General features: G+C 34.5%; 1 non-coding gene across 1 annotated transcript; it reads right to left on the reverse strand.

The window, feature by feature from the left end:
- Nucleotides 1-18262: 18262 nt before the first annotated feature.
- On the reverse strand, nt 18263-18370 carry LOC130953771 (small nucleolar RNA R71). Its single transcript, XR_009075933.1, has one exon. It is a non-coding gene; the product is annotated as a small nucleolar RNA R71 (small nucleolar RNA).
- Nucleotides 18371-19846: the final 1476 nt, after the last annotated feature.

Genomic DNA, 19846 nt, shown 5'->3' on the forward strand with positions numbered 1-19846 from the left:
AGGCCTTAAGTTTGCATGGGAAATCGGTTGTAGAAACATTATTCTTTATTCTTGATGTATGCTCAAGCAATGTATTGTGATGACAAGTCATCTTAGACTAGTTTCACAAGCCTTTTTCCTTCATTTTTAGCTAGTTTTCATATATTTCTTAGGCCATAAGTAAGTGTTTGAATAAGAATTTCATGCTTGTCTTGATTCAATCAAACATTGTTAATTTTATGCATTATCATGAGATTTTTTGCAAGATTTAGTTGATATTATGAATGATGCAATATCTTATGATTTGGCAAGGCTTTGATCTATGTGTTTGATTGATGATAGATGAAGAAAAGCAAAAAAAGGAAAAAGCAGAGAAGAGTCAGCGACGCGTGACGCGTACGCGTGGTATGGTGTTTGCAAAAAAGCACGTGTACGCGTATCTGACGCGTATGCGTGGAAGGAGGATTAGCATTCATTCAGCAAGAACGGTACGTCCATTACTAAAGAACGTCTGTGACAAATATTAAACATACTTTTCTTAAATAATATTAAAATATAAACATACTTTTTTTAAATAATATTAAACATATTTTTCTTAAATAATAAATTAAAATAATACAACATATATGATAATTATTAATTAAAATAAAATATAAAAAAATATTTATTTATTTATTTATTTTTATTTTTGAAAATACATAAATATGTAATTTCTATTAGTGTGCAGATAAAATCTAATTTAATAATTTTACAGATCAAATATATATCTATAATTTTTAAATTAAATTTAAATAAATACCACAAATATGTAAATCGAATCCGATTCACTGTTAAGAACGGAAACGATCATACTCATGCTTCACCTATAATTGATACCGATAAATTTTGATTGATATGCTTAGCGCCTTACATCACCATCCGACTATAATTATATATTTATATATGTTGAAGGTCATAACGTTAAAACAACAAAGACTTACGTCAACGTCTGCGAAATTTCTCTTGATTTTTTTTCCTTTTTCTTCAATTTAAAAAAGATAATGCCAATCTTCTTTCAAATTTAGATAATATACGCTAATAAACTTCTACATAACAAAAAACACTCATAAATCTAACACTCAACTTTTTTTTTTAAAGGGATATTTATAGAAAAAGTAAAAATAAGTGGAACAAATAAAAAGGAGTAGTTGAGATAAATGTATTTTTGTTGAAAAAGGAAAAACATGTTATAAGTTTGAGATTGCAGTCATTTCCAGTTATTCACCACCAAACATTATTGCAGCTTCTAATTGTGAGTGTTACTTTCAAATATGCTCGAATTTACTATGAACGAGCTATAATAATCCTATTGCAGCTCTTTGGCACATATTCTAGAGTACTCATATTGTAAACTAAAGTTATTAGGGGCGTTTGCGAATAGTAAATATTAGACAATGCTGTTCTGTACCAACCAATTCCTTCCGCCGTGATACAAAAACTATGTTCCTCAAATTATAATTGAACCACATTATTCGTACTACATGTTCTCTAACACTTTTTCTTTTCTTTTTTTTCTTCTCAATCCTTTTTCTTCTGATAGTCCTTTTCTTATTATAGGTATTGTTATGAAATATTTCTATAAGTCTAATATTAAAAATTAGATTTAAGAGTATAGAAGATTTTAAAAAATCAGTCTGATAATTAAATATTTTTTTTAAATTCTAAAAGATATATTATAAAGAAGACACTAATTTCTCATAACTCATTCTAATGTCTAATAACTCAATTTTATAAAGATAATTGTTACATTATAATTTAACTATCATTCTACCATTAAAAAAATATTACAATATTGATTATATATAAACTTAAAAATATCTTATAAAAAAAGACCAGAATAAGACATCAAACATCTTATAATGAGAATAACTCATAAAAAGAACAACCTACATAAAAAAGCTTGTAACATCACAACCTAAAGCTTGTAACGAAAGCAAGCTTGTAACAGCACTATTTTAAATATGTGCATTAAGGTATGATCTCTAACTTAGTTTCTTTTGTGATCCATACTAATTTGAGCGTCGGAATTCTTGTAGGAACACCCCCGCTATTAAGAATGACGAATTTGGGACATTACGACCTCGAGATAGGAGGATGACGACAATATCGTGTCTCCAACCTACTCTCTATAATTTTGTTCAGATAAATCGTAAATTTAGAAGAGCAAAAATACTTATGAACAAAATAAAAAAAAAATCGGAAATTGGATGGTCACAAAAGACAAGCATTAAAATACATAATACAAAAGTTTCACAAAAAAAATGGAAAGATTTTGTGATCATATCATTATACAATTCAAAGATTTATAATTGTTAAACCAATTAAATAGTCAATGATTTGGAGGCTTAATAATAACATAAAAAATGTGAAGCAAGAAATCGAAAAAAATAAATTTTTGCAAATTTACCATAAAAAATATAATTTGACACTCAAATATCAAAGTTTGTAAAATTGAAAAACAGAAACTTATTTTCATGTTAAAAATTTTAATTAAGCTGTTTGAAGTCAAATCGCATTCATATTTAAACACATAAAGGTATAGTCTATTTTAATTAAATTTTTATAAAATATTTTAGAGTATATTATTATTTAAAACTAATATAAAAAGTTGTTGTAGGATGTGGTGTGTTTAAATCTAAAGAGTATAGAAGGTATTAGTAGGCTCCATATATTATTGAAGAGCTCTATGAAAAAAATTTGAAAAGAAGTAGATTATCAATTTTTGTACTGTACTGTAAAATGTTTGATTAAACAGACATAAAATAATAGAATCTTTTCGCACTTAATAATAAGTGTTAATAAGGTTATTTATAATTCATTCGTAATTGGAAAATTTTGCAAAATGATTAATTCATTCTCATGATGTCAGCATGAATCTAATGATCAATCTCTAGTTAATATTTAATAATGTGGGTTTATATAAAGAAAATGAGAAAATTTTGCTCTTTTTTTGGAAGGATGCTAAAATAATATTTTTTTTATATGTAAAATGTACATTATTTTTTTTATAATTTTTAAATTTTTTTAATTTATTTTAAACTTTTTTGTATTAACTAATGTTAACTTTATTTATTTTTTAAGAAAAATAAATTATTTTTTATAAAAATATCCTTTAACAAAAATTTTATTTTTTTATCATTAAATGTTATTTAACCAAAATATCTTTTAATAAATTATTTTTTTATTGATTAATTAAATTGTATTTTTACTAAAATATCTTTTTAAAATTTAATAATTAAATTTTTTTTAAGATACTCTTCAATAATTTTTTAATTATTAAATTATGATTTTACCAAAATTTTTGTTAACAATTATTTTTATTTTACTATTAATTTTTCGATATCAATATATATTATTATAGCATTAAATAAAAAAATCTTACCACTATTAATATGTATAACAATTAATATATATTGATATCAAAAAATAATCTTACCAAAATTTTTTATTTAATGTTAAAATAATATATATTGATATTGAAAAATTAATAATAAAATATAACTATAATTGTTAATAAAAATTTTGGTAAAATCAAAATTTAATAATTGAAAAATTATTGAAATGTATCTTAGAAAAAAATTTAATTATTAAAATCTTTTAGAAAATATTTTGGTAAAAATAGCATTTAATTAATAAAAAAATAATTTATTAAAGGATATTTTGGTAAGTAAAATTTAATGACAAAAAAAAAATTTTTTTTTAAAGGATATTTTCATAAAATATAATTTAATTTTCTTAAAAAATGAATAAAGTTAACACAAAAAATTTAAAATGAATTAAAGATGAGGTTTTTTAAAAGTTATAAGAGAGTGGAATGTATATTTTACAAATAGAGGGGATGAGAGTATCATTTTAGTATCTTTAAGGAGATGTGAGTGTAATTTTCTCAAAGAAAATAGATACTATCACAAGTTTTAAAGTGTTTATATAAGGATTCCTTTGGCGTTACTGGTATCAACGTTGGCGTTGCTAACGCCCAAAATGGTGTTAGTGACATAGCGTTAGCATGGGTAACACTTTTACAACCACGCGTACGCGTCTCCCACACATACGCGTCATCACTTATTTTGGCATTTTCCACGCATATGCATCGGTCATGCGTACACGTTGCCTTCATTGCTGGCGTTGCTGAGGTAGCGTTAAGGTTAACAACGCTGGGATCTGGCACTGGCAGGGCAACGTTAGTGCTTTCAATTCTCTTCTCACACGTATGCGTCATCCATGCGTACGCGTGACCTTGCAGAATTGCCATTTTCAGGCGTACACGTCGCCCACGCGTACGCGTGGCGTGCCAAATTTTCCATACACACTATCACAGGCATTATTGGAGCTGGCGTTAGCATTACTGACGCTATGCCTGGCGCTTGTGAAGCAACGTTAGCATTGCTAACGCTATGCTTCTTACCTTCCCCTGCTTCTTTCCCACCATTTTCTACAACATAAATCAAATTAAAGAGGTGAAAGTAATATACAATTTAAACCCAAAAACACTCAATAATTAAACATAATTAATTAAATTTTAATATGAAAAAGCATAGAAAAATATAACATGATGCAAATGCATCACAAGGGATTCGCATAGGACGAAGGAGTTGATTATAATGAGATATTTTCTCCTGTGATGAAACGCACTTCTATTCGGATGCTTTTAAGTCGTGTAGCTCATGGCGATCTTGAGTTAAATAACTAAATGTAAAGACAGCGTTCTTACACGGTGATTTAGAGGAAAAAATTTACATGTATCAACTTGAGGGTTTCAAGGTTGATGAGGATAAAAAAAGTCAGGTTTGTCGCTTGAGAAAATTGCTTTATGGATTTAAACAAACTCATCGCCAATGGTACAAGCGATTTGATTTCTTTATTTTAAAACAATGTTTCTTTTGAAGTAACTATGATTGTTGTGTATACATTTGTAAGCTTTCTGGAGGTGATTATATCTATCTTTTATTGTATGTAGATGACACGCTCATAGTTTCAACATGGTGAAGAGTTTGAAATAAAAGACTTGGGTGCTACGAGAAAATTTTAGGCATGGAGATTAGAAGAGAAAGATCAAGTCAAAAATTGTTCCTAAGCCAAAAAGGCTACATTGAACGGGTTATCGAAAGGTTTCGGATGAAAAATACTAAGTCGGTGGTGACTCCATTGGCTCCACATTTTAGGCTCTCAGGTAAATAATCTCCTAAAACAGTAGAAGATAAGACTTACATAGACAATGTACCTTACGCAAGTGCTGTAGGTAGCCTAATGTACGCTATGGAATACACATGCCCAGACATTTTACAAGCAGTCAATGTTGTTAGTAGGTTTATGGCAAACCCGGAGAAGACACACTGGAAAGCAATCAAGTGGATATTAAGGTATTTGAAGGGTACCATTAGCACATTTTTATGCTTTGGTGGTAAATCATCTTGTCAAATCAGTGATTTTGTTGATTTTGATTATGTTGGTGATCTAGACAGACGATGGTCTACAACTAGTTATGTATTAAAATATATAGTGCTCCGGTTAGTTGGCGATCGATGTTACAAGTTACAGTGGCACTATCTACTATAGAGGTTTAGTACATGGCAGTAGCAGAAGGGGTGAAGTAGATATTGTGGTTAAGGGGTCTTCTAGATGATTTGAGTTTTAAGCAAGATTGTGTGAATCTTAGTTGTGATAGTCAAAGTGCGATTCATTTGGCTAAAAATCAGGTTCATCATGCTCGTACCAAGCATATTGATGTTAGGTATCACTATGTGCGTGATATTATAGAGAAAGATGACATTTCTATGGTGAAGGTACACACAAACAAAAACCCAGCAGACATGTTAAATAAAGTAGTGTCGGAAAAAAATTCTAGCATTGTTTGTATTTGCTCAACATTATTCCCTGTTAGGCATTACATGATGAATAAAGAAACTACGTTTGATTTGATCCTAGTAAAAGGTACGTAGGACATCATTGTCAAGATGATGCAACCAGATACGACTACTACAATTTGTTGGTTCAAAATTTGAGTCAGTTTATCAAATTATAACCGAGGTGAAAAATTATAGAAATAACAGATGTTCATTAAGGTTAGGAAAACCATGAGAAATTTAAGGGAAAAAATAGTGGAGTTTTATTTCTCATGTCACATAAACCATTTTTTAATTAGGAAACAATGTTAGCCGTTCTTTCTTTAGTTGTTTCAAGCATTATAAATTGCATTGCATATTTTGTATCAGATGAAAAATGTAGTATTCACATTATATTAGAGAGTTAATATAATCAATCTTTCATGTTGGTTTTGTCTTTACAAAATATATAGCAAATGCATTATTGTGGTAGTGATTAATTTCATATTACTTTGTATCTATTAAAAGTTCAAATTCCGCTACCGACTCAACAGTAACAAAGAATAGAAACTAATAATTAGTCATTATATTTAATGACAAAAATCAATAATAGTACAAGTTGAGCTATAATGAAAAAGATGCTCACATTAACTCATCTAAACTCTTTTAAAACTCTAGTCATCATGTAACCTCATTGATGCAAACTTTTATCTGGATTCCTCTTAAAAGAATTCTTAATCTGAATTCAAAATATTATACCTATTGTTATCAAAGAAGTCAAAATACAGAATAAAAAAAACTACAAAATTTGTATAAAACCCACTTTGAGCTACAAAATTGGAATGCAAAAAAATAATACATTGGAGTACCTACTCCTATTAACATTTTTTGTTATTAGAATATAAATAATTTAAATACGTATTCATATTTATATTTTTAATTCATGAATAACATGTCTACTAATAAATAAACATGAATACATATATAAATAACACTTTTTGGCTTTTTGTAAGAAATATATTATAGAAAATTAAAAAATATTTATATTTACCACCAATTTCACCTGAAATTTTTTATGCTTTTAGAAGTTACATCAGAGGTAACTTAAGAGGTAACAAAGAACAAAAATCAATAATTGATCATTATATTTAATGGCGAAGATCAACAGATATAATGATACAAATTGAATAATAATGAAAAAAATACTCACGTTAACTTATCTAATGGCTCCTTTGAAATTCCAATCACCTTGTAACCTATAGTATTCTCATGGTTGTGAACATTTACCTTGATTCATTTTAAAGAATTATTAATTTGAATTCAAAATATTATACCTATTGTTATTAAAAAAAAGTCAAATTACAGAACAAAAAACTACAAAATCAGTATAGAATCCATTTTGAACTACAAAATCGGAATAAAAAAATAACATATAAGAGTACATGCTCTTGTTAACTGTTTGTTTTTGTTATTAGAATATATATATTTAGAATACGTATTCACATTATATTTTTAATTCATGAATAACATATCTACTAAAAAATAAACGTGAGTGCGTACTCATCACCTATGTAAATAACACTTCTTGCAAGAAATATTATTATAGAAAATTAAAAAATATTTATGTTTATTTCCAGTAGTTTTACCAGAATTCTTTTGATATTTTAGAAGTTATCTCAGAAGTAACCTAAGAGGTAACGAATAACAGAAACCAATAGTCGATCATTATATTTAACAGAAACCAATAGTCGATCATTATATTTAATAGAAAAAAATGTCATGTTAATTCATCCTATGGCTCATTTGAAACTCCAATGACCTTATAATCCCTAATATTCTCATTCATGTGAATATTTACTATGATTCTTCTTAAGGAATTCTTAATCTGAATTCAAAATATTATATCTATTGTTATCAAAGAAGTCAAAATATAGAACAAAACTACAAAATCAATATAGAACTCATTTTGAGCTATAAAATCATAATTCAAAAAAATTTTTTGAATATATATTTACATTTATTTTTTTAATTTATGAATAATATATCTACTAAAAAATAAACGTGAGTCCGCACTCACATATGTAAATAACACATTTTACAAGAATATTATTATAAAAAATAAAAAAATCTTTATGTTCGTCACCAATAGTTCCACTTGAATTCTTTTTATGTTTTTAGAAGTTATCTCAGGAGTTATAGCAATCTGAAAAATTATATTACGTAAAAAAATAATTAAATATAATAAATTTTTATGCATGTTAATTCAATGTTCGTTGATACATTACATTAATTTCAAAGTTTAACACAAGTAAACAGACTGAGAAAGGATAAAGAGTTTTGGAAAAGCAAAAAATGGAAAGAAACTTTTTATGAATAACATATTTACTAAAAAAAATAAATGTGAGTACATACTCACATATGTAAACAACACTTTTATATGTATTTAAAAATTAATTATTAAAATTCATTTCAATAAAAAATTGTTCGCGAATAGCTTCTTAAGTTCATTTCCCTCACACACACACATATATCCAAACAAAATGCTTAATCAAGTCTAACCAAGTTGTTATAACAATTTTTTAAATCACGCGCTTCTTTCTCCTCCTTTTCTTTCTCTGTTTCCTTCTCCTTCTCCTCCACTTCTTCTTCTTTTTGACCATATACAGAAAATTCATCTTTGCATAAACCGTTACAATATGCCACGAATTTACCAACCCTTGTTTGTACATAAACCGCTATAGCCAGCAGCAGTTTATGTATGTTGCACCTCCTTTAGAAACCGCTACAGCCTACAGTGGTTTCTGACCAGCTCCATTTCAACGTAAACCACGACTATCAGTAGTGGATTATGTTCAGTTTCAAATCCGCTGGTACCTGTAGCAGTTTATATAATTATAGAAAAGTTGTAAACAAGTATGAAGTTTCAGAAAGTTGTAATCTGGTAAATTTGGTTTTCAATCATTTTATTTAAGTAACTTAGCCATATTTTAAATCATTTTATTAATAACAGTTAAACTGAATATAAGAATTATAAATATTCAAAATAGTATGAAGCACATAATTTGTTAGAAACACTATATGTTAATAATTAGGTAGATGGAGTATGAAAATGCGAGCTTAGTTTTAATTTAAATGGAGAAGAGAGGAGCGATTGTGTCATGAGATGAATTATGTTCACATTTCTGATTTAGATTTCTGGATCTTGGACCTTTGGTCATCTGGACAGTGGAACCTTGAAAATATCTATTATCTTCTGAATCAGTCTCTGCAGAGCAACATTAACTCTTACAACCCGGATGTTCAAGCTGGTTCAGAGGTCAGTTGGAATGGTGCGACTTTAAAGGTTTATGATGCTCGTAGTGGTTATTTGTGGCTCTGTAAGAAGATGTTTAGTTGGGAAGATAGGAGAAATTGGCTTTGGCTTTAGCATCAACATGTTTCGGAAAAGCACAAATTATTGGCCTGGCTATGTCTTCGAAAGGCTCTTCTTACTACTGCATTTCATTTTAGGAGGGACATTTCGCACACAGATAGCTGTCCATGATGTTTCTCAGGTTTGGAATTGATTTTACATTGCAATCGGCATTGTTCAAAAGCCCAACTAGTTTGGCATGTTTTGGGAATCTCCGGTCAACCACTGGATTTGATGAGTTGGTTCTTATATAATAACAAACAACGTCCCATTAGATTCTTTTCTGGTCTCTGGTGGATTTGGCGTTCAAGAAATAACGAGATCTTTCATCCCCACAAGGTGACTGGTATGACTTTGTCCTTAGAAAAGGAGCTCCAGAATATTTTTGAGTTGCAACAAGTGTCTATCCCCTCTACCATTAGTGGCTTTTGGATTTCTCACTCGGTGGGTACCTTTAAGATTAATTGTGATGCTACCTATCTTGGCAATGGTGCTCACATTGGTTTTTCCCGTGTTAACAGAGATTGGAAGGAAAGGTGGTAACGAGGTTGTTTGGGTACAAATGAGAGTCATAGTATTCTACAAGGAGAGTTGTTTGCTATTTTGGAGAGGCTTTCTTTTAATCCGGGACTCGGGGCAAAGAGATATTTGGTTCACAAAATTGTGATCATCAATGGCGCCATCAACATGGTACGCTCAATTGCAATCTCAACTCTTTATCACAACTTCGCACAACTAAGCAGCAAGTGCACTGGGTCGTCCAAGTAATAAACCTTACGCGAGTAAGGGTCGATCCCACGGAGATTGTTGGTATGAAGCAAGCTATGGTCATCTTGTAAATCTCAATCAGGCAGATTTAAATGGTTATGGATGATTTATGAATAAGGCATAAAATAAAGATAGAGATACTTATGTAATTCATTGGTGAGAATTTCAGATAAGCGTATGGAGATGCTCTGTCCTTTCCGTCTCTCTGCTTTCCTACTGTCTTCATCCAATCCTTCTTACTCCTTTCCATGGCAAGCTGTATGTTGGGCATCACCGTTGTCAGTGGCTACAGTCCCGTCCTCTCAGTGAAAATGTTCAACGCGCTCTGTCACAGCACGGCTAATCATCTGTTGGTTCTCAATCAGGTTGGAGTAGAATCCATTGATTCTTTTGCGTCTGTCACCAACGCCCAGCCTTCAGGAGTTTGAAGCTCGTCACAGTCATTCAATCATTGAATCCTACTCAGAATACCACAGACAAGGTTTAGAACTTCCGGATTCTCTTGAATGCCGCCATCAATTCTAGCTTATACCACGAAGATTCTGATTAAGGAATCCAAGAGATACACACTTAATCGAAGGTAGAACGGAGGTGGTTGTCAGGCACACGTTCATACGTGAGAATGATGATGAGTGTCACGGATCATCACATTCATCAAGTTGAGGAACAAGTGATATCTTAGAACAAGAATAAGCTGAATTGAATAGAAGAACAATAGTAATTGCATTGATACTCGAGGTACAACAGAGCTCCACACCTTAATCTATAGTGTGTAGAAACTCCACCGTTGAAAATACATAAGAACAAAGGTGATCATTGGCTTCGGCCCCAGAGAGGGAACCAGAAGAACCAAGATAAAAGTACAATAGCAAAAGGTCCTATTTGTAGAGAACTAGTAGCTTAGGATTTACAAAGATGAGTAAATGACACAAAAATCCACTTCCGGGCCCACTTGGTGTGTGCTTGGGCTGAGCATTGAAGCTTTCATTTGTAGAGACTTTTTTTTGGAGTTAAACGCCAGCTTTTATGCCAGTTTGGGCGTTTAACTCCCATTCTTGTGCCAATTCCGGCGTTAAACGCTAGAATTCTTGAGTTGACTTGGAACGCCTATTTGGGCCATCAAATCTCGGGCAAAGTATGGACTATTATACATTGCTGGAAAGCCCAGGATGTCTACTTTCCAAAGAAATTGAGAGCGCGCCAATTGGGCCTTTGTAGCTCCAGAAAATCAACTTCAAGTGCAGGGAGATCAGAATCCAACAGCATCTGTAGTCCTTTTCAGCCTCTGAATCAGATTTTTGCTCAGGTCCCTCAATTTCAGCCAGAAAATACCTGAAATCACAGAAAAACACACAAACTCATAGTAAAGTCTAGAAAAGTGAATTTTAACTAAAAACTAATAAAAATATAATAAAAACTAACTAAAACATACTAAAAACATACTAAAAACAATGCCAAAAAGCGTATAAATTATCCGCTCATCACAACACCAAACTTAAATTGTTGCTTGTCCCCAAGCAACTGAAAATCAAATAAGATAAAAAGAAGAGAATATGCAATGAATTCCAAAAACATCTATGAAGATCAGTATTAATTAGATGAGCGGGGCTTTTAGCTTTTTGCCTCTGAACAGTTTTGGCATCTTACTCTATCCTTTGAAATTCAGAATGATTGGCTTCTATAGGAACTCGGAATCCAGATAATGTTATTGATTCTCCTAGTTAAGTATGATGATTCTTGAACACAGCTACTTTATGAGTCTTGGCCGTGGCCCAAAGCACTCTGTCTTCCAATATTACCACCGGATACATACATGCCACAGACACATAACTGGGTGAACCTTTTCAGATTGTGACTCAGCTTTACTAGAGTCCCCAATTAGAGGTGTCCAGGGTTTTTAAGCACACTCTTTTTGTCTTGGATCACAACTTTATTTTTTCTTTTTCTTTTTTTTTCGTTTTTCTCCCTTTTTTTTGTATTCACTGCTTTTTCTTGCTTCAAGAATCATTTTATGATTTTTCAGATCCTCAGTAACATGTCTCCTTTTTCATCATTCTTTCAAGAGCCAACATTCATGAACAACAAATTCAAAAGACATATGCACTGTTCAAGCATACATTCAGAAGTCAAAGTATTGCCACCACATCAAAATAATTAATCTGTTATAAAATTCAAAATTCATGCAATTCTTCTCTTTTTCAATTAAGAACATTTTTCATTTAAGAAAGGTGATGGATTCATAGGACATTCATAACTTTAAGGCATAGACACTTAGACACTAATGATCATGTAATAAGACACAAACATAGATAAACATAAGCATGAAAATTCGAAAAACAGGAGAATAAAGAACAAGAAAATTAAAGAACAGGTCCACCTTAGTGATGGCGGCTTGTTCTTCCTCTTGAAGATCTTATGGAGTGCTTGAGCTCCTCAATGTCTCTTCCTTGCCTTTGTTGCTCCTCTCTCATGATTCTTTGATCTTCTCTAATTTCATGGAGGAGGATGGAATGTTCTTGGTGCTCCACCTTTAGTTGTCCCATGTTGGAACTCAACTCTCCTAGGGAGGTGTTGATTTGCTCCCAATAGTTCTGTGGAGAAAAGTGCATCCCTTGAGGTATCTCAGGGATTTCATGATGAGGAGTTTCCTCATGCTCATGTTCATGAGTGGGATCTCTTGTTTGCTCCATCCTTTTCTTAGTTGTATCCATGAGGACTTGGTCCAACCTTTGATCAAAGTTGACCCTCTTTGAGTTTGAAAGGGACCTCGGGGATCACCTTCTTCTTGGCCACAACTTCATTGAAGTGGTCTTGATGCACCCTTAAGATGAATCTCTCCATCTCCCATGATTCGGAGCTGGAAGCTTTTGCCTTCCCTTTCCTCTTTCTAGAGGTTTCTCCGGCCTTAGGTGCCATAAATGGTTATGGAAAAACAAAAAGCAATGCTTTTACCACACCAAACTTAGAAGGTTTGCTCGTCCTCGAGCAAAAGAAGAAAGAAGAGAGTAGAAGAAGAAGAAATAGAGGAGATGGAGGTGGCTTTGTTTTTCGGCCAAGGGGGAGAAGTAGTGTATAGGTTGTGGGAAAATGAAGGAGTGAAGATGGGTTTATATAGGAGTAGAGAGAGGGGTAGGGTTCGGCCATGTATGGGTGGATTTGGGAGAAAAAGTGGTTTGAATTTGAATGGTAAGGTAGGTAGGGTTTTATGAAGGATGGATGTGAGTGATGAAGAGAATGGTAGGATTTGATAGGTGAGGAGTTTTTGGGGAAGAGGTGTTGAGGTGATTGGTGAATGGGTGAAGAAGAGAGAGAGTGGTGGGGTAGGTGGGGATCCTGTGGGGTCCATAGATCCTGAGGTGTCAAGGATAATTCATCCCTGCACCAAGTGGCAAGCAAAAATGTTCTTTCTGCCAATCCTGGCGTTAAACGCCGGGCTGGTGCCCATTTCTGGCGTTTAACGCCAGCTTGATGCCCATTCCTGGCGTTAAACGCCAGTCTGGTGCCCCTTTCTGGCGTTAAACGCCCAGAATGGTGCCAGACTGGGCGTTAAACACCCATTTGCTGCCCTTATTGGCGTTTAAACGCCAGCAAGGTTTTCCTCCAGAGTGTGCTATTTTTCTTTCTGTTTTTCATTCTGTTTTTGCTTTTTCAATTGATTTTGTGACTTCCCATGATCATCAACCTACAGAAAACATAGAATAACAAAGGAAAATAGATAAATATAACATTGGGTTGCCTCTTAACAAGTACTTCTTTAATGTCAGAGCTTGACAGTGGGCTCTCATGGAGCCTTACAGATACTCAGAGCAATGTTGGAACCTCCCAACACCAAACTTAGAGTTTGAATGTGGGGGTTCAACACCAAACTTAGAAGTTGGTTGTGGCCTCCCAACACCAAACTTAGAGTTTGACTGTGGGGGCTCTGTTTGACTCTGTTTTGAGAGAAGCTCTTCATGCTTCCTCTCCATGGTTACAGAGGGATATCCTTGAGCCTTAAACACAAAGGATTCTTCATTCACTTGAATGATCAATTCTCCTCTGTCAACATCAATCACAACCTTTGCTGTGGCTAGGAAGGGTCTGCCAAGGATGATGAATTCATCCATGCACTTCCCAGTCTCTAGGACTATGAAATCAGCAAGGATGTAATGGTCTTCAACCTTTACCAGAACATCCTCTACAAGTCCATAAGCTTATTTTCTTGAATTGTCTGCCATCTCTAGTGAGATTCTTGCAGCTTGCACCTCAAAGATTCCTAGCTTCTCCATTACAGAGAGAGGCATGAGGTTTATGCTTGACCCTAGGTCACACAGAGCCTTCTTAAAGGTCATGGTGCCTATGGTACAAGGTACTGAGAACTTCCCAGGATCCTGTCTCTTTTGAGGTAATCTCTGCCCAGTTGATGAGCGGATAATTTGTATGCTTTTTGGCATTGTTTTTAGTATGTTTTTAGTAGTTTTAGTTGAGTTCTTAGTATATTTTTATTAGTTTTTAGTTAAAATTCACTTTTCTGGACTTTACTATGAGTTTGTGTGTTTTTCTGTGATTTCAGGTATTTTCTGGCTGAAATTGAGGGACCTGAGCAAAAATCTGATCCAGAGACTGAAAAGGACTGCAGATGCTGTTGGATTCTGACCTCCTTGCACTCGAAGTGGATTTTCTGGAGCTACAGAAGCCCAATTGGCGCGCTCTCAACGGCGTTGGAAAGTAGACATCCTGGGCTTTCCAGCAATATATGATAGTCCATACTTTGCCCAAGATTTGATGGCCCAAACCGGCGTTCAAAGTCACCTACAGAAATTCCAGCGTTAAACGCCGGAACTGGCACCTAAATGGGAGTTAAACGCCCAAACTGGCACCAAAGCTGGCGTTTAACTCCAAGACAAGTCTCTACACGAAAATGCTTCATTGCTCAGCCCAAGCACACACCAAGTGGGCCCGGAAGTGGATTTTTATGTCATTTACTCATCTTTGTACACCTTAGGCTACTAGTTTTCTATAAGTAGGACCTTTTACTATTGTATTTGAGAATCTTTGGATTAATTTTCGATCCTTTGATCATCTTTGGACATCTAGTTCTTAGATCATTGGGAGGCTGGCCATTCGGCCATGCCTAGACCTTGTTCTTATGTATTTTCAACGGTGGAGTTTCTACACACCATAGATTAAGGTGTGGAGCTCTGCTGTACCTCGAGTATTAATGCAATTACTATTGTTCTTCTATTCAATTCCGCTTGTTCTTTTACCAAGATATCACTTGTTCTTCAACTTGATGAAGGTGATGATTGACACTCATCATCATTCTCACCTATGAACAAGGTGACTGACAACCATTCTTGTTCTACAAGCATTCGAGGCTTGGTGAATATCTCTTGGATTCTTTAACCGGAGTCTTCGTGGTATAGGCAAGAACTGATGGCGGCATTCAAGAGAATCCGGAAGGTCTAACCTTGTCTGTGGTATTCTGAGTAGGATTCAATGATTGAATGACTGTGACGTGCTTCAAACCTGTAACCTGCTGGGCGTTAGTGATAGACGCAAAAGAATCACTGGATTCTATTCCGGTAGGGGAGGGAACCACACCGGTGATTGGCAGTACTGTGACAGAGTGCGTGCATTAGCTTTCACTGCGAGGATGGGAGGTAGCCATTGACAACGGTGAAACCCTACACAAGCTTGCCATGGAAAGGAGTAAGAAGGATTGGATGAAGACAGTAGGAAAGCAGAGAGACGGAAGGGAAGGCATCTTCATACGCTTGTCTGAAGCTCTTACACCAATGATATACATAAGTATCCCTATCCTTATCCTTTATGTTATTTTCGTTCATCACCATTATACATTTGAGTCTGCCTGACTGAGATTTACAAGGTGACCATAGCTTGCTTCATACCACCAATCTCCGTGGGATCGACCCTTACTCGCGTAAGGTTTATTACTTGGACGACCCAGTGCACTTGCTGGTTAGTTGTGCAAAGTTGTGTTTATGCCATGGTATTGAGCACCAAGTCTTTGGAGCCATTACTAGGGATTGTTTATGTTTTGAAAAGTATTGATCACAATTTCGTGCACCAAGTTTTTGGCGCCGTTGCCGGGGATTGTTCTTGTGTATGGACAACTGACGGTTCATCTTGTTGCTTAGATTAGGCATTTATTTTTTTCGAAATCCTTGAAGATGAATTCTAGAGTTTCATGATGATTTGCTGAAATCTGGCTGGCTGTAAAGCCATGTCTAATTTCATTGGACCGAGGTTTCAACTTATCATCACAAGAGCTTGTTGATCTTGCTTTTGGAGCAGTGATCTGCTAAGGCTTGGCTGGCCTTTGGCCATGTCTAGTGTTTTGGACCGAAGCTTTCTTTGGAAGCTTGGCTGGCTGTGAAGCCATGTCTAATTCCTGGACCGGAGTCTTAGACTAGCATTGCACTGATTCTTGGAATTCTCATTAAGAATTTTGATGTTTTCACTTGATTTTCGAAAATCACAAAAAAAAAATTTACAAAATCAAAAAAAACAAAAATATTTGATGTTTCTTGCTTGAGTCTAGTGTCTCATCTTAAGTTTGGTGTCAATTGCATACATTCATTCATGTGTCTTAAGGATCTTCAAGTAATTCTTGATGATTTCTTACTCTGATCTTTGAATTCTTTTGACTTGAGTGTTTATGTGTCTCATATAGTGTCAATAGTATACAAACTGCTAAGTTTGGTGTCTTGCATGCATTGTTATTTGATTCTTGTTGCATTTTGATTATTAAAAATCCAAAAAAATATTTTTTAATTTGTGTCTTCTCAAGTCAATAATACAGAGAATTGAAGATTCAGAACATACTGCAGAGGAATTATACAGAAAAAGCTGGGCATTCAAAAATGCCCAGTGAAGAAGGCAGACTGGCGTTTAAACGCCAGCCAGGGTACCTGGTTGGGCGTTTAACGCCCAAAAAGGGTGCATTTTGGGTGTTAAACGCCAGAATGGATACCATTCTGGGCGTTTAACGCCAGGATGGTGCTAGGGGGAAGATTTTGTTTTCAAATCAATTTTTTTTCAAAGTTTTTCAAAATCAAATCTTTTTCAAATCATATTTTTTTCAATCAAATGTTTTCAAAATCAATTTCTTTCCTTTTTCAAAGATACTTACTAACAATTAATGATTTGATTGAACATCTCTAGTATATTGCCTTTTCTGTTGAGAAAGGTTTAAATGTTTGAATCAAATCTTTTCTTGTTAGGCAAGTCATTAACTTTCAAAATCAAATCTTTTAAAATTGTTTTCAAATCATAACTTTTTAAAATTGTTTTCAAATCATATATTTTCAATCACATCTTTTTAAACCAATCATATCTTCTTACCACATCTTTTTCAAAATAGTTTTCAATCAAATCTTTTTGATTTCTAATTTAAAAATCTTTTTCAAAAATCACTTGATTTCTTTTCCACTTTTATTTTCGAAAATCAATTAAGGTTTTTCAAAAATGTTTTCAAAATATTTTAATGAATTTTCGAAAATTCTCTTCCCTCCTTCTCACATCCTTCTATTTATGGAGTACTACTCCTTCTTAATGCACAATTCGAACTCTCTCTAATAAAGTTCGAATTCTTCTCCTCCTTCTTCTTTCTATTTCTCTTCTCCTCTGACACCTTAAGGGATCTCTATACTGTGACATAGAGGATTCCACACTTTCTTGTTCTCTTCTCCTTCATATGAGCAGGAGCAAGGATAAAGGCATTCTTGTTGAAGCTGACCCTGAACCCGAAAGGACCTTGAAGAGAAAGCTAAGAGAAGCCAAAGCACAACTCTCTTTAGAGGACCTGACCGAATTCTTCAAAGAAGAAGAAGACATGGCAGCCGAAAATAACAACAATGCAAACAATGCAAGGAAGGTGCTGGGTGATTTTACTGCACCTACTCCCGACTTCTATGGGAGAAGCATCTCTATCCCTGCCATTGGAGCAAACAACTTTGAGCTTAAGCCTCAATTGGTTTCTCTAATGCAACAGAATTGCAAGTTCCATGGACTTCCAATGGAAGATCCTCATCAGTTCTTAGCTGAATTCTTGCAAATCTGTGACACAGTCAAGACTAATGGGGTAGACCCTGAGGTCTATAGACTGATGCTATTCCCTTTTGCTGTAAGAGACAGAGCTAGAATATGGTTGGACTCTCAACCTAAAGAAAGCCTGGACTCTTGGAAAAAGCTGGTCAATGCCTTCTTGGCAAAGTTCTTTCCACCACAAAGATGGAGTAAGCTTAGAGTGGAAGTCCAAACCTTCAGACAGAAGGATGGTGAATCCCTCTATGAAGCTTGGGAAAGATACAAACAATTGATCAGAAGATGTCCTTCTGACATGCTTTCTGAATGGAGCATCATAGGTATTTTCTATGATGGTCTCTCTGAACTGTCCAAGATGTCTTTGGATAGCTCTGCTGGAGGATCTCTTCATCTGAAGAAGACGCCTACAGAGGCTCAAGAGCTAATTGAGATGGTTGCAAATAACCAATTCATGTACACTTCTGAAAGGAATCCTGTGAACAATGGGACAAGTCAGAAGAAAGGAGTTCTTGAGATTGATGCTCTGAACTCCATTTTGGCTCAGAATAAAATATTGACTCAACAAGTCAATTTGATTTCTCAGAGTCTGTCTGGAATGCAAAATGCACCAAGCAGTACTAAGGAGGCTTCATCTGAGGAAGAAGCTTATGATCCTGAGAACCCTTCAATGGAAGAGGTGAATTACCTAGGAGAACCCTATGGTAACACCTATAATTCTTCATGGAGAAATCACCCAAATCTCTCATGGAAGAATCAAGAGAGACCTCAACAAGGTTTCAATAATAATGGTGGAAGAAACAGGTTTAACAATGGCAAACCTTTTCCATCATCTTCTCAGCAACAGACAGAGAATCCTAAGCAGAACCCCTCTGACTTAGCAACCATGGTCTCTGATCTAATTAAAACCACTCAAAGTTTCATGAATGAAACAAGGTCCTCCATTAGAAATTTGGAAGGACAAGTGGGACAGCTGAGCAAGAAAGTTACTGAACTCCCTCCAAGTACTTTCCCAAGCAACACAGAAGAAAATCCAAAAGGAGAGTGCAAAGCCATCAATATGGCCGAATTTGGAGAGGATGGAGAGGCAGTGAACGCCACTGAGGAAGACCTCAATGGGCGTGCACTAGCCTCCAATGAGTTCCCCAATGAGGAACCATGGGAATCTGGGACTCAAAATGAGACCATAGAGATTCCATTGGACTTACTTCTGCCTTTCATGAGCTCTAATGAGTATTCTTCCTCTGAAGAGGACGAGTATGTCACTGAAGAGCAAGTTGCTAAATACCTTGGAGCAATCATGAAGCTAAATGACAAGTTATTTGGAAATGAGACTTGGGAGGATGAACCTCCTTTGCTCACCAAAGAACTGGATGACTTGTCTAGGCAGAAATTACCTCAAAAGAGACAAGACCCTGGAAAGTTTTCCATACCTTGTACCATAGGCACCATGACCTTCAAGAAGGCTCTGTGTGACTTAGGGTCAAGTGTAAACCTCATGCCTCTCTCAGTAATGGAGAAGCTAGGGATCTTTGAGGTACAAGCTGCAAGAATCTCATTAGAGATGGCAGACAACTCAAGAAAACAAGCTCATGGACTTGTAGAGAATGTTTTGGTAAAGGTTGAAGACCATTACATTCCTGCTGATTTCATAGTCCTAAAGACTGGGAAGTGCATGGATGAAACCATCATCCTTGGCAGACCCTTCCTAGCCACAGCAAAAGCTGTGATTGATGTTGATAGAGGTGAACTGATCATTCAAGTGAATGAAGAATCCTTT

Source organism: Arachis stenosperma, chromosome 9 (genome assembly GCF_014773155.1).
Source record: "Arachis stenosperma cultivar V10309 chromosome 9, arast.V10309.gnm1.PFL2, whole genome shotgun sequence".
NCBI classification, from domain to species: domain Eukaryota; kingdom Viridiplantae; phylum Streptophyta; class Magnoliopsida; order Fabales; family Fabaceae; genus Arachis; species Arachis stenosperma.